This window comes from Schistocerca americana, unplaced genomic scaffold (genome assembly GCF_021461395.2).
Source record: "Schistocerca americana isolate TAMUIC-IGC-003095 unplaced genomic scaffold, iqSchAmer2.1 HiC_scaffold_458, whole genome shotgun sequence".
Lineage (NCBI taxonomy): Eukaryota > Metazoa > Arthropoda > Insecta > Orthoptera > Acrididae > Schistocerca > Schistocerca americana.
This window is the reverse complement of record NW_025726190.1, coordinates 1-22,733: the sequence shown is the minus strand read 5'-3', so window position 1 is coordinate 22,733 and position 22,733 is coordinate 1. Positions and strand designations below refer to the sequence as shown.

At 50.1% G+C, this 22,733-nt stretch overlaps 40 non-coding genes across 40 annotated transcripts; all 40 read right to left on the bottom strand.

Moving 5' to 3' along the window:
• Positions 1–625: 625 nt before the first annotated feature.
• On the bottom strand, positions 626–707 carry Trnas-cga. Its single transcript has one exon. It is a non-coding gene; the product is annotated as a tRNA-Ser (tRNA).
• A 138-nt stretch (positions 708–845) lies between these two features.
• Trnak-uuu lies at positions 846–918 on the bottom strand. The gene has a single exon. It is a non-coding gene; the product is annotated as a tRNA-Lys (tRNA).
• Positions 919–1,446: 528 nt separating this feature from the next.
• Trnaf-gaa lies at positions 1,447–1,519 on the bottom strand. The gene has a single exon. It is a non-coding gene; the product is annotated as a tRNA-Phe (tRNA).
• Positions 1,520–2,077: 558 nt separating this feature from the next.
• Trnas-uga lies at positions 2,078–2,159 on the bottom strand. The gene has a single exon. It is a non-coding gene; the product is annotated as a tRNA-Ser (tRNA).
• Positions 2,160–2,850: 691 nt separating this feature from the next.
• Positions 2,851–2,932, bottom strand: Trnas-cga. The gene has a single exon. It is a non-coding gene; the product is annotated as a tRNA-Ser (tRNA).
• Positions 2,933–3,070: 138 nt separating this feature from the next.
• On the bottom strand, positions 3,071–3,143 carry Trnak-uuu. The gene has a single exon. It is a non-coding gene; the product is annotated as a tRNA-Lys (tRNA).
• A 528-nt stretch (positions 3,144–3,671) lies between these two features.
• Positions 3,672–3,744, bottom strand: Trnaf-gaa. The gene has a single exon. It is a non-coding gene; the product is annotated as a tRNA-Phe (tRNA).
• A 558-nt stretch (positions 3,745–4,302) lies between these two features.
• Positions 4,303–4,384, bottom strand: Trnas-uga. Its single transcript has one exon. It is a non-coding gene; the product is annotated as a tRNA-Ser (tRNA).
• A 691-nt stretch (positions 4,385–5,075) lies between these two features.
• Trnas-cga lies at positions 5,076–5,157 on the bottom strand. The gene has a single exon. It is a non-coding gene; the product is annotated as a tRNA-Ser (tRNA).
• Positions 5,158–5,295: 138 nt separating this feature from the next.
• Positions 5,296–5,368, bottom strand: Trnak-uuu. Its single transcript has one exon. It is a non-coding gene; the product is annotated as a tRNA-Lys (tRNA).
• Positions 5,369–5,896: 528 nt separating this feature from the next.
• On the bottom strand, positions 5,897–5,969 carry Trnaf-gaa. The gene has a single exon. It is a non-coding gene; the product is annotated as a tRNA-Phe (tRNA).
• Positions 5,970–6,527: 558 nt separating this feature from the next.
• Trnas-uga lies at positions 6,528–6,609 on the bottom strand. Its single transcript has one exon. It is a non-coding gene; the product is annotated as a tRNA-Ser (tRNA).
• A 691-nt stretch (positions 6,610–7,300) lies between these two features.
• Positions 7,301–7,382, bottom strand: Trnas-cga. The gene has a single exon. It is a non-coding gene; the product is annotated as a tRNA-Ser (tRNA).
• Positions 7,383–7,520: 138 nt separating this feature from the next.
• Trnak-uuu lies at positions 7,521–7,593 on the bottom strand. The gene has a single exon. It is a non-coding gene; the product is annotated as a tRNA-Lys (tRNA).
• Positions 7,594–8,121: 528 nt separating this feature from the next.
• On the bottom strand, positions 8,122–8,194 carry Trnaf-gaa. Its single transcript has one exon. It is a non-coding gene; the product is annotated as a tRNA-Phe (tRNA).
• A 558-nt stretch (positions 8,195–8,752) lies between these two features.
• On the bottom strand, positions 8,753–8,834 carry Trnas-uga. Its single transcript has one exon. It is a non-coding gene; the product is annotated as a tRNA-Ser (tRNA).
• Positions 8,835–9,525: 691 nt separating this feature from the next.
• Trnas-cga lies at positions 9,526–9,607 on the bottom strand. Its single transcript has one exon. It is a non-coding gene; the product is annotated as a tRNA-Ser (tRNA).
• A 138-nt stretch (positions 9,608–9,745) lies between these two features.
• On the bottom strand, positions 9,746–9,818 carry Trnak-uuu. Its single transcript has one exon. It is a non-coding gene; the product is annotated as a tRNA-Lys (tRNA).
• Positions 9,819–10,346: 528 nt separating this feature from the next.
• On the bottom strand, positions 10,347–10,419 carry Trnaf-gaa. The gene has a single exon. It is a non-coding gene; the product is annotated as a tRNA-Phe (tRNA).
• Positions 10,420–10,977: 558 nt separating this feature from the next.
• On the bottom strand, positions 10,978–11,059 carry Trnas-uga. The gene has a single exon. It is a non-coding gene; the product is annotated as a tRNA-Ser (tRNA).
• A 691-nt stretch (positions 11,060–11,750) lies between these two features.
• Trnas-cga lies at positions 11,751–11,832 on the bottom strand. Its single transcript has one exon. It is a non-coding gene; the product is annotated as a tRNA-Ser (tRNA).
• Positions 11,833–11,970: 138 nt separating this feature from the next.
• Positions 11,971–12,043, bottom strand: Trnak-uuu. The gene has a single exon. It is a non-coding gene; the product is annotated as a tRNA-Lys (tRNA).
• Positions 12,044–12,571: 528 nt separating this feature from the next.
• Trnaf-gaa lies at positions 12,572–12,644 on the bottom strand. The gene has a single exon. It is a non-coding gene; the product is annotated as a tRNA-Phe (tRNA).
• Positions 12,645–13,202: 558 nt separating this feature from the next.
• On the bottom strand, positions 13,203–13,284 carry Trnas-uga. Its single transcript has one exon. It is a non-coding gene; the product is annotated as a tRNA-Ser (tRNA).
• Positions 13,285–13,975: 691 nt separating this feature from the next.
• On the bottom strand, positions 13,976–14,057 carry Trnas-cga. The gene has a single exon. It is a non-coding gene; the product is annotated as a tRNA-Ser (tRNA).
• A 138-nt stretch (positions 14,058–14,195) lies between these two features.
• Trnak-uuu lies at positions 14,196–14,268 on the bottom strand. Its single transcript has one exon. It is a non-coding gene; the product is annotated as a tRNA-Lys (tRNA).
• A 528-nt stretch (positions 14,269–14,796) lies between these two features.
• On the bottom strand, positions 14,797–14,869 carry Trnaf-gaa. Its single transcript has one exon. It is a non-coding gene; the product is annotated as a tRNA-Phe (tRNA).
• A 558-nt stretch (positions 14,870–15,427) lies between these two features.
• Positions 15,428–15,509, bottom strand: Trnas-uga. Its single transcript has one exon. It is a non-coding gene; the product is annotated as a tRNA-Ser (tRNA).
• Positions 15,510–16,200: 691 nt separating this feature from the next.
• On the bottom strand, positions 16,201–16,282 carry Trnas-cga. The gene has a single exon. It is a non-coding gene; the product is annotated as a tRNA-Ser (tRNA).
• A 138-nt stretch (positions 16,283–16,420) lies between these two features.
• On the bottom strand, positions 16,421–16,493 carry Trnak-uuu. Its single transcript has one exon. It is a non-coding gene; the product is annotated as a tRNA-Lys (tRNA).
• A 528-nt stretch (positions 16,494–17,021) lies between these two features.
• On the bottom strand, positions 17,022–17,094 carry Trnaf-gaa. Its single transcript has one exon. It is a non-coding gene; the product is annotated as a tRNA-Phe (tRNA).
• Positions 17,095–17,652: 558 nt separating this feature from the next.
• On the bottom strand, positions 17,653–17,734 carry Trnas-uga. The gene has a single exon. It is a non-coding gene; the product is annotated as a tRNA-Ser (tRNA).
• Positions 17,735–18,425: 691 nt separating this feature from the next.
• Trnas-cga lies at positions 18,426–18,507 on the bottom strand. The gene has a single exon. It is a non-coding gene; the product is annotated as a tRNA-Ser (tRNA).
• A 138-nt stretch (positions 18,508–18,645) lies between these two features.
• Positions 18,646–18,718, bottom strand: Trnak-uuu. The gene has a single exon. It is a non-coding gene; the product is annotated as a tRNA-Lys (tRNA).
• Positions 18,719–19,246: 528 nt separating this feature from the next.
• Trnaf-gaa lies at positions 19,247–19,319 on the bottom strand. The gene has a single exon. It is a non-coding gene; the product is annotated as a tRNA-Phe (tRNA).
• Positions 19,320–19,877: 558 nt separating this feature from the next.
• On the bottom strand, positions 19,878–19,959 carry Trnas-uga. Its single transcript has one exon. It is a non-coding gene; the product is annotated as a tRNA-Ser (tRNA).
• Positions 19,960–20,650: 691 nt separating this feature from the next.
• On the bottom strand, positions 20,651–20,732 carry Trnas-cga. The gene has a single exon. It is a non-coding gene; the product is annotated as a tRNA-Ser (tRNA).
• Positions 20,733–20,870: 138 nt separating this feature from the next.
• Trnak-uuu lies at positions 20,871–20,943 on the bottom strand. Its single transcript has one exon. It is a non-coding gene; the product is annotated as a tRNA-Lys (tRNA).
• Positions 20,944–21,471: 528 nt separating this feature from the next.
• Positions 21,472–21,544, bottom strand: Trnaf-gaa. Its single transcript has one exon. It is a non-coding gene; the product is annotated as a tRNA-Phe (tRNA).
• A 558-nt stretch (positions 21,545–22,102) lies between these two features.
• Trnas-uga lies at positions 22,103–22,184 on the bottom strand. The gene has a single exon. It is a non-coding gene; the product is annotated as a tRNA-Ser (tRNA).
• Positions 22,185–22,733: the final 549 nt, after the last annotated feature.

Below are 22,733 nucleotides of genomic sequence, written 5' to 3'. Positions count from 1 at the left end.
GGCGTGGCCTCACTCTTTTCCGTAGGGTTTCCATTAGCCGTTACGAAAGTGTATTAATTTTCGCCCAGACAGGGACTTGAACCCAGGACCCTTTGTTTGAAAGCCTAACGCTCTACCGACTCAGCTATGCGGGCCCACGCACGAGCATTATCGTACAGCTGCGTGGTGTGCGAGTGATTCGCATGTTGTAATTACTGGCTTATGGCTCCAATGGCGACTTCACCGACTTCCCACTGACGCACCGCTGACGCTAGTTTTCTGTCGTCTTAAAACGATGGGCATACCTCCAAGCAACTGCGAGATCTTATGAAAAGAAACGCTGCACCACTGCCTTTGCCGCGCTCGAATGATTGAATTGCGATTCTTAAAAAGAAATGAATGTTCGCTCTGTCCAACACTTTCGAGCACATCTGTGTACTCACGATCTCAGCGACGGCTTTCTGCAGTCCCAGCATCAGCGCGAGGTGAACCGATGGCCACAGTAAGCAGCGGTCGTCGCGAAACTCAGTATTCTTAAACGGAAACTTTCGTCTTGTTGAGAATGGCGTCACTGGTTTGCACCCGCATTCGCCCACGCATGTCACAGGTGTGCGAAAATTTTTGCTCCTCTTTACGCAAAATCGCACGCAGCCGGTAGGATTCGAACCTACGCTCCCAGAGGGAATCTGATTTCGAGTCAGACGCCTTAACCACTCGGCCACGACTGCCGGTAGCGCGGTGTTGTCCCGACACATGCAACTGCTACTGTTTAAAGCACTGTGGTGTCAGAAACAGGCGTAGCTGCATTATTTTCCGTAGCGTTTCCACCGCTACCAGACGAATCGCTACCAAAGTATTAAAATTTCCGCCCGGACAGGGACTTGAACCCTGGACCCTTAGGTTAAAAGCCTAATGCTCTACCGACTGAGCTATCCGGGCTCACGCGACGCTGTGAAACCTCCCACGATGCACAACTCACGTCCTTTACTGCTGTGCAATCGCTGCATGGGGCCGTTACTAATAAAACGTCGCCTAAATGCTGTCTGCAAACTTATCGCGATAAGCTCGTAACACACTACCGAAGACTGCTGACACACGATGCAACAACAAATTGCAGGAGTCGTTACGTCTCATACGTTGGAGCAGCGAATTTACATGTTTTGTCGACACTCACTGGGCAATTGGAAAATTCGCAAGCATTTCGAATGCAATGTTTCCCACGTTTTCGCTCATTTCACGGTTCCGTTGAAGACGTTCTTCACCACCTGACACAGAAAAAGGAACGCAGTCGGTAGGACTTTTTTGATTCTTTTGCTTCTAAGGGAGTCAGTTGTCTAGTGAGTTCCTCTTACGGCATGCACTAGACAACCAGAACACCTACAGGAGAGAGTCATTGTTGTTGTCAGCGGTAGTTGCATTATCACCAACGCAGAGCAATTCCATTGGCGTCGCATCAAAACGAGTACCTGCCGAAACCCGGGATCGAACCAGGGACCTTTAGATCTTCAGTCTAACGCTCTCCCAACTGAGCTATTTCGGCTGACGTTGAACGGTGCTGTTTGCATGTGTTCGTCAAACTCTGCCTCGTTGCCAATTTCACAGTCACCTTCGTCTGATAAGACACAGGGACGCTGAAAGGCGAGCAGCCGATGCAGTGAAGTCCCACACACATTTCTTCTGCTTCCATCATCGTAACAAGCAAACATGTCGACTCGATTCGTGTAATATTCACTTCGCTGACTTCACGTGACGCCGCGCTGACGCTAGAAAACCCGTGCTATATCGATGCCAGGGGCAACTCATGTGCAGAGAACGACACAAGAAGGAGTGAGCCTCTCCACCGTATGAGAGGCAGTTTCTAGCAGATACACACGGTAAAACATTCGACTTGCGTTAGCTCATAAATTGCTACACGTCATCGTCTGCAAGCTAAAATGGACTGTGTGACGAGGAGATGAGCTGCGGCTTCTGGACGCGACTGTAACGCTGCGCCCTGGATCAAATAGTACTGCACATTGCTGGTGACCCACGTGTTTAGTAGTGACGCAACTGCTAGGATGCAGCTGAAACGTCCATCTTTTGAGAGCGAGGAAATTTTCGCAGTCGGCAGGACTCGAACCTAAGCTCCCAGAGGGAATCTGATTTCAAGTCAGACGCCTTAACCACTCGGCCACGACTGCCGGTGGCAGAAGCGACTCCCGACAAGTGAAACCGCCACCTTTACAAGCAATCTGATGGCAGAAAACGGCGTGGCCTCACTCTTTTCCGTAGGGTTTCCATTAGCCGTTACGAAAGTGTATTAATTTTCGCCCAGACAGGGACTTGAACCCAGGACCCTTTGTTTGAAAGCCTAACGCTCTACCGACTCAGCTATGCGGGCCCACGCACGAGCATTATCGTACAGCTGCGTGGTGTGCGAGTGATTCGCATGTTGTAATTACTGGCTTATGGCTCCAATGGCGACTTCACCGACTTCCCACTGACGCACCGCTGACGCTAGTTTTCTGTCGTCTTAAAACGATGGGCATACCTCCAAGCAACTGCGAGATCTTATGAAAAGAAACGCTGCACCACTGCCTTTGCCGCGCTCGAATGATTGAATTGCGATTCTTAAAAAGAAATGAATGTTCGCTCTGTCCAACACTTTCGAGCACATCTGTGTACTCACGATCTCAGCGACGGCTTTCTGCAGTCCCAGCATCAGCGCGAGGTGAACCGATGGCCACAGTAAGCAGCGGTCGTCGCGAAACTCAGTATTCTTAAACGGAAACTTTCGTCTTGTTGAGAATGGCGTCACTGGTTTGCACCCGCATTCGCCCACGCATGTCACAGGTGTGCGAAAATTTTTGCTCCTCTTTACGCAAAATCGCACGCAGCCGGTAGGATTCGAACCTACGCTCCCAGAGGGAATCTGATTTCGAGTCAGACGCCTTAACCACTCGGCCACGACTGCCGGTAGCGCGGTGTTGTCCCGACACATGCAACTGCTACTGTTTAAAGCACTGTGGTGTCAGAAACAGGCGTAGCTGCATTATTTTCCGTAGCGTTTCCACCGCTACCAGACGAATCGCTACCAAAGTATTAAAATTTCCGCCCGGACAGGGACTTGAACCCTGGACCCTTAGGTTAAAAGCCTAATGCTCTACCGACTGAGCTATCCGGGCTCACGCGACGCTGTGAAACCTCCCACGATGCACAACTCACGTCCTTTACTGCTGTGCAATCGCTGCATGGGGCCGTTACTAATAAAACGTCGCCTAAATGCTGTCTGCAAACTTATCGCGATAAGCTCGTAACACACTACCGAAGACTGCTGACACACGATGCAACAACAAATTGCAGGAGTCGTTACGTCTCATACGTTGGAGCAGCGAATTTACATGTTTTGTCGACACTCACTGGGCAATTGGAAAATTCGCAAGCATTTCGAATGCAATGTTTCCCACGTTTTCGCTCATTTCACGGTTCCGTTGAAGACGTTCTTCACCACCTGACACAGAAAAAGGAACGCAGTCGGTAGGACTTTTTTGATTCTTTTGCTTCTAAGGGAGTCAGTTGTCTAGTGAGTTCCTCTTATGGCATGCACTAGACAACCAGAACACCTACAGGAGAGAGTCATTGTTGTTGTCAGCGGTAGTTGCATTATCACCAACGCAGAGCAATTCCATTGGCGTCGCATCAAAACGAGTACCTGCCGAAACCCGGGATCGAACCAGGGACCTTTAGATCTTCAGTCTAACGCTCTCCCAACTGAGCTATTTCGGCTGACGTTGAACGGTGCTGTTTGCATGTGTTCGTCAAACTCTGCCTCGTTGCCAATTTCACAGTCACCTTCGTCTGATAAGACACAGGGACGCTGAAAGGCGAGCAGCCGATGCAGTGAAGTCCCACACACATTTCTTCTGCTTCCATCATCGTAACAAGCAAACATGTCGACTCGATTCGTGTAATATTCACTTCGCTGACTTCACGTGACGCCGCGCTGACGCTAGAAAACCCGTGCTATATCGATGCCAGGGGCAACTCATGTGCAGAGAACGACACAAGAAGGAGTGAGCCTCTCCACCGTATGAGAGGCAGTTTCTAGCAGATACACACGGTAAAACATTCGACTTGCGTTAGCTCATAAATTGCTACACGTCATCGTCTGCAAGCTAAAATGGACTGTGATACGAGGAGATGAGCTGCGGCTTCTGGACGCGACTGTAACGCTGCGCCCTGGATCAAATAGTACTGCACATTGCTGGTGACCCACGTGTTTAGTAGTGACGCAACTGCTAGGATGCAGCTGAAACGTCCATCTTTTGAGAGCGAGAAAATTTTCGCAGTCGGCAGGACTCGAACCTACGCTCCCAGAGGGAATCTGATTTCAAGTCAGACGCCTTAACCACTCGGCCACGACTGCCGGTGGCAGAAGCGACTCCCGACAAGTGAAACCGCCACCTTTACAAGCAATCTGATGGCAGAAAACGGCGTGGCCTCACTCTTTTCCGTAGGGTTTCCATTAGCCGTTACGAAAGTGTATTAATTTTCGCCCAGACAGGGACTTGAACCCAGGACCCTTTGTTTGAAAGCCTAACGCTCTACCGACTCAGCTATGCGGGCCCACGCACGAGCATTATCGTACAGCTGCGTGGTGTGCGAGTGATTCGCATGTTGTAATTACTGGCTTATGGCTCCAATGGCGACTTCACCGACTTCCCACTGACGCACCGCTGACGCTAGTTTTCTGTCGTCTTAAAACGATGGGCATACCTCCAAGCAACTGCGAGATCTTATGAAAAGAAACGCTGCACCACTGCCTTTGCCGCGCTCGAATGATTGAATTGCGATTCTTAAAAAGAAATGAATGTTCGCTCTGTCCAACACTTTCGAGCACATCTGTGTACTCACGATCTCAGCGACGGCTTTCTGCAGTCCCAGCATCAGCGCGAGGTGAACCGATGGCCACAGTAAGCAGCGGTCGTCGCGAAACTCAGTGTTCTTAAACGGAAACTTTCGTCTTGTTGAGAATGGCGTCACTGGTTTGCACCCGCATTCGCCCACGCATGTCACAGGTGTGCGAAAATTTTTGCTCCTCTTTACGCAAAATCGCACGCAGCCGGTAGGATTCGAACCTACGCTCCCAGAGGGAATCTGATTTCGAGTCAGACGCCTTAACCACTCGGCCACGACTGCCGGTAGCGCGGTGTTGTCCCGACACATGCAACTGCTACTGTTTAAAGCACTGTGGTGTCAGAAACAGGCGTAGCTGCATTATTTTCCGTAGCGTTTCCACCGCTACCAGACGAATCGCTACCAAAGTATTAAAATTTCCGCCCGGACAGGGACTTGAACCCTGGACCCTTAGGTTAAAAGCCTAATGCTCTACCGACTGAGCTATCCGGGCTCACGCGACGCTGTGAAACCTCCCACGATGCACAACTCACGTCCTTTACTGCTGTGCAATCGCTGCATGGGGCCGTTACTAATAAAACGTCGCCTAAATGCTGTCTGCAAACTTATCGCGATAAGCTCGTAACACACTACCGAAGACTGCTGACACACGATGCAACAACAAATTGCAGGAGTCGTTACGTCTCATACGTTGGAGCAGCGAATTTACATGTTTTGTCGACACTCACTGGGCAATTGGAAAATTCGCAAGCATTTCGAATGCAATGTTTCCCACGTTTTCGCTCATTTCACGGTTCCGTTGAAGACGTTCTTCACCACCTGACACAGAAAAAGGAACGCAATCGGTAGGACTTTTTTGATTCTTTTGCTTCTAAGGGAGTCAGTTGTCTAGTGAGTTCCTCTTATGGCATGCACTAGACAACCAGAACACCTACAGGAGAGAGTCATTGTTGTTGTCAGCGGTAGTTGCATTATCACCAACGCAGAGCAATTCCATTGGCGTCGCATCAAAACGAGTACCTGCCGAAACCCGGGATCGAACCAGGGACCTTTAGATCTTCAGTCTAACGCTCTCCCAACTGATCTATTTCGGCTGACGTTGAACGGTGCTGTTTGCATGTGTTCGTCAAACTCTGCCTCGTTGCCAATTTCACAGTCACCTTCGTCTGATAAGACACAGGGACGCTGAAAGGCGAGCAGCCGATGCAGTGAAGTCCCACACACATTTCTTCTGCTTCCATCATCGTAACAAGCAAACATGTCGACTCGATTCGTGTAATATTCACTTCGCTGACTTCACGTGACGCCGCGCTGACGCTAGAAAACCCGTGCTATATCGATGCCAGGGGCAACTCATGTGCAGAGAACGACACAAGAAGGAGTGAGCCTCTCCACCGTATGAGAGGCAGTTTCTAGCAGATACACACGGTAAAACATTCGACTTGCGTTAGCTCATAAATTGCTACACGTCATCGTCTGCAAGCTAAAATGGACTGTGATACGAGGAGATGAGCTGCGGCTTCTGGACGCGACTGTAACGCTGCGCCCTGGATCAAATAGTACTGCACATTGCTGGTGACCCACGTGTTTAGTAGTGACGCAACTGCTAGGATGCAGCTGAAACGTCCATCTTTTGAGAGCGAGAAAATTTTCGCAGTCGGCAGGACTCGAACCTACGCTCCCAGAGGGAATCTGATTTCAAGTCAGACGCCTTAACCACTCGGCCACGACTGCCGGTGGCAGAAGCGACTCCCGACAAGTGAAACCGCCACCTTTACAAGCAATCTGATGGCAGAAAACGGCGTGGCCTCACTCTTTTCCGTAGGGTTTCCATTAGCCGTTACGAAAGTGTATTAATTTTCGCCCAGACAGGGACTTGAACCCAGGACCCTTTGTTTGAAAGCCTAACGCTCTACCGACTCAGCTATGCGGGCCCACGCACGAGCATTATCGTACAGCTGCGTGGTGTGCGAGTGATTCGCATGTTGTAATTACTGGCTTATGGCTCCAATGGCGACTTCACCGACTTCCCGCTGACGCACCGCTGACGCTAGTTTTCTGTCGTCTTAAAACGATGGGCATACCTCCAAGCAACTGCGAGATCTTATGAAAAGAAACGCTGCACCACTGCCTTTGCCGCGCTCGAATGATTGAATTGCGATTCTTAAAAAGAAATGAATGTTCGCTCTGTCCAACACTTTCGAGCACATCTGTGTACTCACGATCTCAGCGACGGCTTTCTGCAGTCCCAGCATCAGCGCGAGGTGAACCGATGGCCACAGTAAGCAGCGGTCGTCGCGAAACTCAGTATTCTTAAACGGAAACTTTCGTCTTGTTGAGAATGGCGTCACTGGTTTGCACCCGCATTCGCCCACGCATGTCACAGGTGTGCGAAAATTTTTGCTCCTCTTTACGCAAAATCGCACGCAGCCGGTAGGATTCGAACCTACGCTCCCAGAGGGAATCTGATTTCGAGTCAGACGCCTTAACCACTCGGCCACGACTGCCGGTAGCGCGGTGTTGTCCCGACACATGCAACTGCTACTGTTTAAAGCACTGTGGTGTCAGAAACAGGCGTAGCTGCATTATTTTCCGTAGCGTTTCCACCGCTACCAGACGAATCGCTACCAAAGTATTAAAATTTCCGCCCGGACAGGGACTTGAACCCTGGACCCTTAGGTTAAAAGCCTAATGCTCTACCGACTGAGCTATCCGGGCTCACGCGACGCTGTGAAACCTCCCACGATGCACAACTCACGTCCTTTACTGCTGTGCAATCGCTGCATGGGGCCGTTACTAATAAAACGTCGCCTAAATGCTGTCTGCAAACTTATCGCGATAAGCTCGTAACACACTACCGAAGACTGCTGACACACGATGCAACAACAAATTGCAGGAGTCGTTACGTCTCATACGTTGGAGCAGCGAATTTACATGTTTTGTCGACACTCACTGGGCAATTGGAAAATTCGCAAGCATTTCGAATGCAATGTTTCCCACGTTTTCGCTCATTTCACGGTTCCGTTGAAGACGTTCTTCACCACCTGACACAGAAAAAGGAACGCAGTCGGTAGGACTTTTTTGATTCTTTTGCTTCTAAGGGAGTCAGTTGTCTAGTGAGTTCCTCTTATGGCATGCACTAGACAACCAGAACACCTACAGGAGAGAGTCATTGTTGTTGTCAGCGGTAGTTGCATTATCACCAACGCAGAGCAATTCCATTGGCGTCGCATCAAAACGAGTACCTGCCGAAACCCGGGATCGAACCAGGGACCTTTAGATCTTCAGTCTAACGCTCTCCCAACTGAGCTATTTCGGCTGACGTTGAACGGTGCTGTTTGCATGTGTTCGTCAAACTCTGCCTCGTTGCCAATTTCACAGTCACCTTCGTCTGATAAGACACAGGGACGCTGAAAGGCGAGCAGCCGATGCAGTGAAGTCCCACACACATTTCTTCTGCTTCCATCATCGTAACAAGCAAACATGTCGACTCGATTCGTGTAATATTCACTTCGCTGACTTCACGTGACGCCGCGCTGACGCTAGAAAACCCGTGCTATATCGATGCCAGGGGCAACTCATGTGCAGAGAACGACACAAGAAGGAGTGAGCCTCTCCACCGTATGAGAGGCAGTTTCTAGCAGATACACACGGTAAAACATTCGACTTGCGTTAGCTCATAAATTGCTACACGTCATCGTCTGCAAGCTAAAATGGACTGTGATACGAGGAGATGAGCTGCGGCTTCTGGACGCGACTGTAACGCTGCGCCCTGGATCAAATAGTACTGCACATTGCTGGTGACCCACGTGTTTAGTAGTGACGCAACTGCTAGGATGCAGCTGAAACGTCCATCTTTTGAGAGCGAGAAAATTTTCGCAGTCGGCAGGACTCGAACCTACGCTCCCAGAGGGAATCTGATTTCAAGTCAGACGCCTTAACCACTCGGCCACGACTGCCGGTGGCAGAAGCGACTCCCGACAAGTGAAACCGCCACCTTTACAAGCAATCTGATGGCAGAAAACGGCGTGGCCTCACTCTTTTCCGTAAGGTTTCCATTAGCCGTTACGAAAGTGTATTAATTTTCGCCCAGACAGGGACTTGAACCCAGGACCCTTTGTTTGAAAGCCTAACGCTCTACCGACTCAGCTATGCGGGCCCACGCACGAGCATTATCGTACAGCTGCGTGGTGTGCGAGTGATTCGCATGTTGTAATTACTGGCTTATGGCTCCAATGGCGACTTCACCGACTTCCCGCTGACGCACCGCTGACGCTAGTTTTCTGTCGTCTTAAAACGATGGGCATACCTCCAAGCAACTGCGAGATCTTATGAAAAGAAACGCTGCACCACTGCCTTTGCCGCGCTCGAATGATTGAATTGCGATTCTTAAAAAGAAATGAATGTTCGCTCTGTCCAACACTTTCGAGCACATCTGTGTACTCACGATCTCAGCGACGGCTTTCTGCAGTCCCAGCATCAGCGCGAGGTGAACCGATGGCCACAGTAAGCAGCGGTCGTCGCGAAACTCAGTGTTCTTAAACGGAAACTTTCGTCTTGTTGAGAATGGCGTCACTGGTTTGCACCCGCATTCGCCCACGCATGTCACAGGTGTGCGAAAATTTTTGCTCCTCTTTACGCAAAATCGCACGCAGCCGGTAGGATTCGAACCTACGCTCCCAGAGGGAATCTGATTTCGAGTCAGACGCCTTAACCACTCGGCCACGACTGCCGGTAGCGCGGTGTTGTCCCGACACATGCAACTGCTACTGTTTAAAGCACTGTGGTGTCAGAAACAGGCGTAGCTGCATTATTTTCCGTAGCGTTTCCACCGCTACCAGACGAATCGCTACCAAAGTATTAAAATTTCCGCCCGGACAGGGACTTGAACCCTGGACCCTTAGGTTAAAAGCCTAATGCTCTACCGACTGAGCTATCCGGGCTCACGCGACGCTGTGAAACCTCCCACGATGCACAACTCACGTCCTTTACTGCTGTGCAATCGCTGCATGGGGCCGTTACTAATAAAACGTCGCCTAAATGCTGTCTGCAAACTTATCGCGATAAGCTCGTAACACACTACCGAAGACTGCTGACACACGATGCAACAACAAATTGCAGGAGTCGTTACGTCTCATACGTTGGAGCAGCGAATTTACATGTTTTGTCGACACTCACTGGGCAATTGGAAAATTCGCAAGCATTTCGAATGCAATGTTTCCCACGTTTTCGCTCATTTCACGGTTCCGTTGAAGACGTTCTTCACCACCTGACACAGAAAAAGGAACGCAATCGGTAGGACTTTTTTGATTCTTTTGCTTCTAAGGGAGTCAGTTGTCTAGTGAGTTCCTCTTATGGCATGCACTAGACAACCAGAACACCTACAGGAGAGAGTCATTGTTGTTGTCAGCGGTAGTTGCATTATCACCAACGCAGAGCAATTCCATTGGCGTCGCATCAAAACGAGTACCTGCCGAAACCCGGGATCGAACCAGGGACCTTTAGATCTTCAGTCTAACGCTCTCCCAACTGATCTATTTCGGCTGACGTTGAACGGTGCTGTTTGCATGTGTTCGTCAAACTCTGCCTCGTTGCCAATTTCACAGTCACCTTCGTCTGATAAGACACAGGGACGCTGAAAGGCGAGCAGCCGATGCAGTGAAGTCCCACACACATTTCTTCTGCTTCCATCATCGTAACAAGCAAACATGTCGACTCGATTCGTGTAATATTCACTTCGCTGACTTCACGTGACGCCGCGCTGACGCTAGAAAACCCGTGCTATATCGATGCCAGGGGCAACTCATGTGCAGAGAACGACACAAGAAGGAGTGAGCCTCTCCACCGTATGAGAGGCAGTTTCTAGCAGATACACACGGTAAAACATTCGACTTGCGTTAGCTCATAAATTGCTACACGTCATCGTCTGCAAGCTAAAATGGACTGTGATACGAGGAGATGAGCTGCGGCTTCTGGACGCGACTGTAACGCTGCGCCCTGGATCAAATAGTACTGCACATTGCTGGTGACCCACGTGTTTAGTAGTGACGCAACTGCTAGGATGCAGCTGAAACGTCCATCTTTTGAGAGCGAGAAAATTTTCGCAGTCGGCAGGACTCGAACCTACGCTCCCAGAGGGAATCTGATTTCAAGTCAGACGCCTTAACCACTCGGCCACGACTGCCGGTGGCAGAAGCGACTCCCGACAAGTGAAACCGCCACCTTTACAAGCAATCTGATGGCAGAAAACGGCGTGGCCTCACTCTTTTCCGTAGGGTTTCCATTAGCCGTTACGAAAGTGTATTAATTTTCGCCCAGACAGGGACTTGAACCCAGGACCCTTTGTTTGAAAGCCTAACGCTCTACCGACTCAGCTATGCGGGCCCACGCACGAGCATTATCGTACAGCTGCGTGGTGTGCGAGTGATTCGCATGTTGTAATTACTGGCTTATGGCTCCAATGGCGACTTCACCGACTTCCCGCTGACGCACCGCTGACGCTAGTTTTCTGTCGTCTTAAAACGATGGGCATACCTCCAAGCAACTGCGAGATCTTATGAAAAGAAACGCTGCACCACTGCCTTTGCCGCGCTCGAATGATTGAATTGCGATTCTTAAAAAGAAATGAATGTTCGCTCTGTCCAACACTTTCGAGCACATCTGTGTACTCACGATCTCAGCGACGGCTTTCTGCAGTCCCAGCATCAGCGCGAGGTGAACCGATGGCCACAGTAAGCAGCGGTCGTCGCGAAACTCAGTATTCTTAAACGGAAACTTTCGTCTTGTTGAGAATGGCGTCACTGGTTTGCACCCGCATTCGCCCACGCATGTCACAGGTGTGCGAAAATTTTTGCTCCTCTTTACGCAAAATCGCACGCAGCCGGTAGGATTCGAACCTACGCTCCCAGAGGGAATCTGATTTCGAGTCAGACGCCTTAACCACTCGGCCACGACTGCCGGTAGCGCGGTGTTGTCCCGACACATGCAACTGCTACTGTTTAAAGCACTGTGGTGTCAGAAACAGGCGTAGCTGCATTATTTTCCGTAGCGTTTCCACCGCTACCAGACGAATCGCTACCAAAGTATTAAAATTTCCGCCCGGACAGGGACTTGAACCCTGGACCCTTAGGTTAAAAGCCTAATGCTCTACCGACTGAGCTATCCGGGCTCACGCGACGCTGTGAAACCTCCCACGATGCACAACTCACGTCCTTTACTGCTGTGCAATCGCTGCATGGGGCCGTTACTAATAAAACGTCGCCTAAATGCTGTCTGCAAACTTATCGCGATAAGCTCGTAACACACTACCGAAGACTGCTGACACACGATGCAACAACAAATTGCAGGAGTCGTTACGTCTCATACGTTGGAGCAGCGAATTTACATGTTTTGTCGACACTCACTGGGCAATTGGAAAATTCGCAAGCATTTCGAATGCAATGTTTCCCACGTTTTCGCTCATTTCACGGTTCCGTTGAAGACGTTCTTCACCACCTGACACAGAAAAAGGAACGCAATCGGTAGGACTTTTTTGATTCTTTTGCTTCTAAGGGAGTCAGTTGTCTAGTGAGTTCCTCTTATGGCATGCACTAGACAACCAGAACACCTACAGGAGAGAGTCATTGTTGTTGTCAGCGGTAGTTGCATTATCACCAACGCAGAGCAATTCCATTGGCGTCGCATCAAAACGAGTACCTGCCGAAACCCGGGATCGAACCAGGGACCTTTAGATCTTCAGTCTAACGCTCTCCCAACTGAGCTATTTCGGCTGACGTTGAACGGTGCTGTTTGCATGTGTTCGTCAAACTCTGCCTCGTTGCCAATTTCACAGTCACCTTCGTCTGATAAGACACAGGGACGCTGAAAGGCGAGCAGCCGATGCAGTGAAGTCCCACACACATTTCTTCTGCTTCCATCATCGTAACAAGCAAACATGTCGACTCGATTCGTGTAATATTCACTTCGCTGACTTCACGTGACGCCGCGCTGACGCTAGAAAACCCGTGCTATATCGATGCCAGGGGCAACTCATGTGCAGAGAACGACACAAGAAGGAGTGAGCCTCTCCACCGTATGAGAGGCAGTTTCTAGCAGATACACACGGTAAAACATTCGACTTGCGTTAGCTCATAAATTGCTACACGTCATCGTCTGCAAGCTAAAATGGACTGTGATACGAGGAGATGAGCTGCGGCTTCTGGACGCGACTGTAACGCTGCGCCCTGGATCAAATAGTACTGCACATTGCTGGTGACCCACGTGTTTAGTAGTGACGCAACTGCTAGGATGCAGCTGAAACGTCCATCTTTTGAGAGCGAGAAAATTTTCGCAGTCGGCAGGACTCGAACCTACGCTCCCAGAGGGAATCTGATTTCAAGTCAGACGCCTTAACCACTCGGCCACGACTGCCGGTGGCAGAAGCGACTCCCGACAAGTGAAACCGCCACCTTTACAAGCAATCTGATGGCAGAAAACGGCGTGGCCTCACTCTTTTCCGTAGGGTTTCCATTAGCCGTTACGAAAGTGTATTAATTTTCGCCCAGACAGGGACTTGAACCCAGGACCCTTTGTTTGAAAGCCTAACGCTCTACCGACTCAGCTATGCGGGCCCACGCACGAGCATTATCGTACAGCTGCGTGGTGTGCGAGTGATTCGCATGTTGTAATTACTGGCTTACGGCTCCAATGGCGACTTCACCGACTTCCCGCTGACGCACCGCTGACGCTAGTTTTCTGTCGTCTTAAAACGATGGGCATACCTCCTAGCAACTGCGAGATCTTATGAAAAGAAACGCTGCACCACTGCCTTTGCCGCGCTCGAATGATTGAATTGCGATTCTTAAAAAGAAATGAATGTTCGCTCTGTCCAACACTTTCGAGCACATCTGTGTACTCACGATCTCAGCGACGGCTTTCTGCAGTCCCAGCATCAGCGCGAGGTGAACCGATGGCCACAGTAAGCAGCGGTCGTCGCGAAACTCAGTATTCTTAAACGGAAACTTTCGTCTTGTTGAGAATGGCGTCACTGGTTTGCACCCGCATTCGCCCACGCATGTCACAGGTGTGCGAAAATTTTTGCTCCTCTTTACGCAAAATCGCACGCAGCCGGTAGGATTCGAACCTACGCTCCCAGAGGGAATCTGATTTCGAGTCAGACGCCTTAACCACTCGGCCACGACTGCCGGTAGCGCGGTGTTGTCCCGACACATGCAACTGCTACTGTTTAAAGCACTGTGGTGTCAGAAACAGGCGTAGCTGCATTATTTTCCGTAGCGTTTCCACCGCTACCAGACGAATCGCTACCAAAGTATTAAAATTTCCGCCCGGACAGGGACTTGAACCCTGGACCCTTAGGTTAAAAGCCTAATGCTCTACCGACTGAGCTATCCGGGCTCACGCGACGCTGTGAAACCTCCCACGATGCACAACTCACGTCCTTTACTGCTGTGCAATCGCTGCATGGGGCCGTTACTAATAAAACGTCGCCTAAATGCTGTCTGCAAACTTATCGCGATAAGCTCGTAACACACTACCGAAGACTGCTGACACACGATGCAACAACAAATTGCAGGAGTCGTTACGTCTCATACGTTGGAGCAGCGAATTTACATGTTTTGTCGACACTCACTGGGCAATTGGAAAATTCGCAAGCATTTCGAATGCAATGTTTCCCACGTTTTCGCTCATTTCACGGTTCCGTTGAAGACGTTCTTCACCACCTGACACAGAAAAAGGAACGCAATCGGTAGGACTTTTTTGATTCTTTTGCTTCTAAGGGAGTCAGTTGTCTAGTGAGTTCCTCTTATGGCATGCACTAGACAACCAGAACACCTACAGGAGAGAGTCATTGTTGTTGTCAGCGGTAGTTGCATTATCACCAACGCAGAGCAATTCCATTGGCGTCGCATCAAAACGAGTACCTGCCGAAACCCGGGATCGAACCAGGGACCTTTAGATCTTCAGTCTAACGCTCTCCCAACTGAGCTATTTCGGCTGACGTTGAACGGTGCTGTTTGCATGTGTTCGTCAAACTCTGCCTCGTTGCCAATTTCACAGTCACCTTCGTCTGATAAGACACAGGGACGCTGAAAGGCGAGCAGCCGATGCAGTGAAGTCCCACACACATTTCTTCTGCTTCCATCATCGTAACAAGCAAACATGTCGACTCGATTCGTGTAATATTCACTTCGCTGACTTCACGTGACGCCGCGCTGACGCTAGAAAACCCGTGCTATATCGATGCCAGGGGCAACTCATGTGCAGAGAACGACACAAGAAGGAGTGAGCCTCTCCACCGTATGAGAGGCAGTTTCTAGCAGATACACACGGTAAAACATTCGACTTGCGTTAGCTCATAAATTGCTACACGTCATCGTCTGCAAGCTAAAATGGACTGTGATACGAGGAGATGAGCTGCGGCTTCTGGACGCGACTGTAACGCTGCGCCCTGGATCAAATAGTACTGCACATTGCTGGTGACCCACGTGTTTAGTAGTGACGCAACTGCTAGGATGCAGCTGAAACGTCCATCTTTTGAGAGCGAGAAAATTTTCGCAGTCGGCAGGACTCGAACCTACGCTCCCAGAGGGAATCTGATTTCAAGTCAGACGCCTTAACCACTCGGCCACGACTGCCGGTGGCAGAAGCGACTCCCGACAAGTGAAACCGCCACCTTTACAAGCAATCTGATGGCAGAAAACGGCGTGGCCTCACTCTTTTCCGTAGGGTTTCCATTAGCCGTTACGAAAGTGTATTAATTTTCGCCCAGACAGGGACTTGAACCCAGGACCCTTTGTTTGAAAGCCTAACGCTCTACCGACTCAGCTATGCGGGCCCACGCACGAGCATTATCGTACAGCTGCGTGGTGTGCGAGTGATTCGCATGTTGTAATTACTGGCTTATGGCTCCAATGGCGACTTCACCGACTTCCCGCTGACGCACCGCTGACGCTAGTTTTCTGTCGTCTTAAAACGATGGGCATACCTCCAAGCAACTGCGAGATCTTATGAAAAGAAACGCTGCACCACTGCCTTTGCCGCGCTCGAATGATTGAATTGCGATTCTTAAAAAGAAATGAATGTTCGCTCTGTCCAACACTTTCGAGCACATCTGTGTACTCACGATCTCAGCGACGGCTTTCTGCAGTCCCAGCATCAGCGCGAGGTGAACCGATGGCCACAGTAAGCAGCGGTCGTCGCGAAACTCAGTATTCTTAAACGGAAACTTTCGTCTTGTTGAGAATGGCGTCACTGGTTTGCACCCGCATTCGCCCACGCATGTCACAGGTGTGCGAAAATTTTTGCTCCTCTTTACGCAAAATCGCACGCAGCCGGTAGGATTCGAACCTACGCTCCCAGAGGGAATCTGATTTCGAGTCAGACGCCTTAACCACTCGGCCACGACTGCCGGTAGCGCGGTGTTGTCCCGACACATGCAACTGCTACTGTTTAAAGCACTGTGGTGTCAGAAACAGGCGTAGCTGCATTATTTTCCGTAGCGTTTCCACCGCTACCAGACGAATCGCTACCAAAGTATTAAAATTTCCGCCCGGACAGGGACTTGAACCCTGGACCCTTAGGTTAAAAGCCTAATGCTCTACCGACTGAGCTATCCGGGCTCACGCGACGCTGTGAAACCTCCCACGATGCACAACTCACGTCCTTTACTGCTGTGCAATCGCTGCATGGGGCCGTTACTAATAAAACGTCGCCTAAATGCTGTCTGCAAACTTATCGCGATAAGCTCGTAACACACTACCGAAGACTGCTGACACACGATGCAACAACAAATTGCAGGAGTCGTTACGTCTCATACGTTGGAGCAGCGAATTTACATGTTTTGTCGACACTCACTGGGCAATTGGAAAATTCGCAAGCATTTCGAATGCAATGTTTCCCACGTTTTCGCTCATTTCACGGTTCCGTTGAAGACGTTCTTCACCACCTGACACAGAAAAAGGAACGCAATCGGTAGGACTTTTTTGATTCTTTTGCTTCTAAGGGAGTCAGTTGTCTAGTGAGTTCCTCTTATGGCATGCACTAGACAACCAGAACACCTACAGGAGAGAGTCATTGTTGTTGTCAGCGGTAGTTGCATTATCACCAACGCAGAGCAATTCCATTGGCGTCGCATCAAAACGAGTACCTGCCGAAACCCGGGATCGAACCAGGGACCTTTAGATCTTCAGTCTAACGCTCTCCCAACTGAGCTATTTCGGCTGACGTTGAACGGTGCTGTTTGCATGTGTTCGTCAAACTCTGCCTCGTTGCCAATTTCACAGTCACCTTCGTCTGATAAGACACAGGGACGCTGAAAGGCGAGCAGCCGATGCAGTGAAGTCCCACACACATTTCTTCTGCTTCCATCATCGTAACAAGCAAACATGTCGACTCGATTCGTGTAATATTCACTTCGCTGACTTCACGTGACGCCGCGCTGACGCTAGAAAACCCGTGCTATATCGATGCCAGGGGCAACTCATGTGCAGAGAACGACACAAGAAGGAGTGAGCCTCTCCACCGTATGAGAGGCAGTTTCTAGCAGATACACACGGTAAAACATTCGACTTGCGTTAGCTCATAAATTGCTACACGTCATCGTCTGCAAGCTAAAATGGACTGTGATACGAGGAGATGAGCTGCGGCTTCTGGACGCGACTGTAACGCTGCGCCCTGGATCAAATAGTACTGCACATTGCTGGTGACCCACGTGTTTAGTAGTGACGCAACTGCTAGGATGCAGCTGAAACGTCCATCTTTTGAGAGCGAGAAAATTTTCGCAGTCGGCAGGACTCGAACCTACGCTCCCAGAGGGAATCTGATTTCAAGTCAGACGCCTTAACCACTCGGCCACGACTGCCGGTGGCAGAAGCGACTCCCGACAAGTGAAACCGCCACCTTTACAAGCAATCTGATGGCAGAAAACGGCGTGGCCTCACTCTTTTCCGTAGGGTTTCCATTAGCCGTTACGAAAGTGTATTAATTTTCGCCCAGACAGGGACTTGAACCCAGGACCCTTTGTTTGAAAGCCTAACGCTCTACCGACTCAGCTATGCGGGCCCACGCACGAGCATTATCGTACAGCTGCGTGGTGTGCGAGTGATTCGCATGTTGTAATTACTGGCTTATGGCTCCAATGGCGACTTCACCGACTTCCCGCTGACGCACCGCTGACGCTAGTTTTCTGTCGTCTTAAAACGATGGGCATACCTCCAAGCAACTGCGAGATCTTATGAAAAGAAACGCTGCACCACTGCCTTTGCCGCGCTCGAATGATTGAATTGCGATTCTTAAAAAGAAATGAATGTTCGCTCTGTCCAACACTTTCGAGCACATCTGTGTACTCACGATCTCAGCGACGGCTTTCTGCAGTCCCAGCATCAGCGCGAGGTGAACCGATGGCCACAGTAAGCAGCGGTCGTCGCGAAACTCAGTATTCTTAAACGGAAACTTTCGTCTTGTTGAGAATGGCGTCACTGGTTTGCACCCGCATTCGCCCACGCATGTCACAGGTGTGCGAAAATTTTTGCTCCTCTTTACGCAAAATCGCACGCAGCCGGTAGGATTCGAACCTACGCTCCCAGAGGGAATCTGATTTCGAGTCAGACGCCTTAACCACTCGGCCACGACTGCCGGTAGCGCGGTGTTGTCCCGACACATGCAACTGCTACTGTTTAAAGCACTGTGGTGTCAGAAACAGGCGTAGCTGCATTATTTTCCGTAGCGTTTCCACCGCTACCAGACGAATCGCTACCAAAGTATTAAAATTTCCGCCCGGACAGGGACTTGAACCCTGGACCCTTAGGTTAAAAGCCTAATGCTCTACCGACTGAGCTATCCGGGCTCACGCGACGCTGTGAAACCTCCCACGATGCACAACTCACGTCCTTTACTGCTGTGCAATCGCTGCATGGGGCCGTTACTAATAAAACGTCGCCTAAATGCTGTCTGCAAACTTATCGCGATAAGCTCGTAACACACTACCGAAGACTGCTGACACACGATGCAACAACAAATTGCAGGAGTCGTTACGTCTCATACGTTGGAGCAGCGAATTTACATGTTTTGTCGACACTCACTGGGCAATTGGAAAATTCGCAAGCATTTCGAATGCAATGTTTCCCACGTTTTCGCTCATTTCACGGTTCCGTTGAAGACGTTCTTCACCACCTGACACAGAAAAAGGAACGCAATCGGTAGGACTTTTTTGATTCTTTTGCTTCTAAGGGAGTCAGTTGTCTAGTGAGTTCCTCTTATGGCATGCACTAGACAACCAGAACACCTACAGGAGAGAGTCATTGTTGTTGTCAGCGGTAGTTGCATTATCACCAACGCAGAGCAATTCCATTGGCGTCGCATCAAAACGAGTACCTGCCGAAACCCGGGATCGAACCAGGGACCTTTAGATCTTCAGTCTAACGCTCTCCCAACTGAGCTATTTCGGCTGACGTTGAACGGTGCTGTTTGCATGTGTTCGTCAAACTCTGCCTCGTTGCCAATTTCACAGTCACCTTCGTCTGATAAGACACAGGGACGCTGAAAGGCGAGCAGCCGATGCAGTGAAGTCCCACACACATTTCTTCTGCTTCCATCATCGTAACAAGCAAACATGTCGACTCGATTCGTGTAATATTCACTTCGCTGACTTCACGTGACGCCGCGCTGACGCTAGAAAACCCGTGCTATATCGATGCCAGGGGCAACTCATGTGCAGAGAACGACACAAGAAGGAGTGAGCCTCTCCACCGTATGAGAGGCAGTTTCTAGCAGATACACACGGTAAAACATTCGACTTGCGTTAGCTCATAAATTGCTACACGTCATCGTCTGCAAGCTAAAATGGACTGTGATACGAGGAGATGAGCTGCGGCTTCTGGACGCGACTGTAACGCTGCGCCCTGGATCAAATAGTACTGCACATTGCTGGTGACCCACGTGTTTAGTAGTGACGCAACTGCTAGGATGCAGCTGAAACGTCCATCTTTTGAGAGCGAGAAAATTTTCGCAGTCGGCAGGACTCGAACCTACGCTCCCAGAGGGAATCTGATTTCAAGTCAGACGCCTTAACCACTCGGCCACGACTGCCGGTGGCAGAAGCGACTCCCGACAAGTGAAACCGCCACCTTTACAAGCAATCTGATGGCAGAAAACGGCGTGGCCTCACTCTTTTCCGTAGGGTTTCCATTAGCCGTTACGAAAGTGTATTAATTTTCGCCCAGACAGGGACTTGAACCCAGGACCCTTTGTTTGAAAGCCTAACGCTCTACCGACTCAGCTATGCGGGCCCACGCACGAGCATTATCGTACAGCTGCGTGGTGTGCGAGTGATTCGCATGTTGTAATTACTGGCTTATGGCTCCAATGGCGACTTCACCGACTTCCCGCTGACGCACCGCTGACGCTAGTTTTCTGTCGTCTTAAAACGATGGGCATACCTCCAAGCAACTGCGAGATCTTATGAAAAGAAACGCTGCACCACTGCCTTTGCCGCGCTCGAATGATTGAATTGCGATTCTTAAAAAGAAATGAATGTTCGCTCTGTCCAACACTTTCGAGCACATCTGTGTACTCACGATCTCAGCGACGGCTTTCTGCAGTCCCAGCATCAGCGCGAGGTGAACCGATGGCCACAGTAAGCAGCGGTCGTCGCGAAACTCAGTATTCTTAAACGGAAACTTTCGTCTTGTTGAGAATGGCGTCACTGGTTTGCACCCGCATTCGCCCACGCATGTCACAGGTGTGCGAAAATTTTTGCTCCTCTTTACGCAAAATCGCACGCAGCCGGTAGGATTCGAACCTACGCTCCCAGAGGGAATCTGATTTCGAGTCAGACGCCTTAACCACTCGGCCACGACTGCCGGTAGCGCGGTGTTGTCCCGACACATGCAACTGCTACTGTTTAAAGCACTGTGGTGTCAGAAACAGGCGTAGCTGCATTATTTTCCGTAGCGTTTCCACCGCTACCAGACGAATCGCTACCAAAGTATTAAAATTTCCGCCCGGACAGGGACTTGAACCCTGGACCCTTAGGTTAAAAGCCTAATGCTCTACCGACTGAGCTATCCGGGCTCACGCGACGCTGTGAAACCTCCCACGATGCACAACTCACGTCCTTTACTGCTGTGCAATCGCTGCATGGGGCCGTTACTAATAAAACGTCGCCTAAATGCTGTCTGCAAACTTATCGCGATAAGCTCGTAACACACTACCGAAGACTGCTGACACACGATGCAACAACAAATTGCAGGAGTCGTTACGTCTCATACGTTGGAGCAGCGAATTTACATGTTTTGTCGACACTCACTGGGCAATTGGAAAATTCGCAAGCATTTCGAATGCAATGTTTCCCACGTTTTCGCTCATTTCACGGTTCCGTTGAAGACGTTCTTCACCACCTGACACAGAAAAAGGAACGCAATCGGTAGGACTTTTTTGATTCTTTTGCTTCTAAGGGAGTCAGTTGTCTAGTGAGTTCCTCTTATGGCATGCACTAGACAACCAGAACACCTACAGGAGAGAGTCATTGTTGTTGTCAGCGGTAGTTGCATTATCACCAACGCAGAGCAATTCCATTGGCGTCGCATCAAAACGAGTACCTGCCGAAACCCGGGATCGAACCAGGGACCTTTAGATCTTCAGTCTAACGCTCTCCCAACTGAGCTATTTCGGCTGACGTTGAACGGTGCTGTTTGCATGTGTTCGTCAAACTCTGCCTCGTTGCCAATTTCACAGTCACCTTCGTCTGATAAGACACAGGGACGCTGAAAGGCGAGCAGCCGATGCAGTGAAGTCCCACACACATTTCTTCTGCTTCCATCATCGTAACAAGCAAACATGTCGACTCGATTCGTGTAATATTCACTTCGCTGACTTCACGTGACGCCGCGCTGACGCTAGAAAACCCGTGCTATATCGATGCCAGGGGCAACTCATGTGCAGAGAACGACACAAGAAGGAGTGAGCCTCTCCACCGTATGAGAGGCAGTTTCTAGCAGATACACACGGTAAAACATTCGACTTGCGTTAGCTCATAAATTGCTACACGTCATCGTCTGCAAGCTAAAATGGACTGTGATACGAGGAGATGAGCTGCGGCTTCTGGACGCGACTGTAACGCTGCGCCCTGGATCAAATAGTACTGCACATTGCTGGTGACCCACGTGTTTAGTAGTGACGCAACTGCTAGGATGCAGCTGAAACGTCCATCTTTTGAGAGCGAGAAAATTTTCGCAGTCGGCAGGACTCGAACCTACGCTCCCAGAGGGAATCTGATTTCAAGTCAGACGCCTTAACCACTCGGCCACGACTGCCGGTGGCAGAAGCGACTCCCGACAAGTGAAACCGCCACCTTTACAAGCAATCTGATGGCAGAAAACGGCGTGGCCTCACTCTTTTCCGTAGGGTTTCCATTAGCCGTTACGAAAGTGTATTAATTTTCGCCCAGACAGGGACTTGAACCCAGGACCCTTTGTTTGAAAGCCTAACGCTCTACCGACTCAGCTATGCGGGCCCACGCACGAGCATTATCGTACAGCTGCGTGGTGTGCGAGTGATTCGCATGTTGTAATTACTGGCTTATGGCTCCAATGGCGACTTCACCGACTTCCCGCTGACGCACCGCTGACGCTAGTTTTCTGTCGTCTTAAAACGATGGGCATACCTCCAAGCAACTGCGAGATCTTATGAAAAGAAACGCTGCACCACTGCCTTTGCCGCGCTCGAATGATTGAATTGCGATTCTTAAAAAGAAATGAATGTTCGCTCTGTCCAACACTTTCGAGCACATCTGTGTACTCACGATCTCAGCGACGGCTTTCTGCAGTCCCAGCATCAGCGCGAGGTGAACCGATGGCCACAGT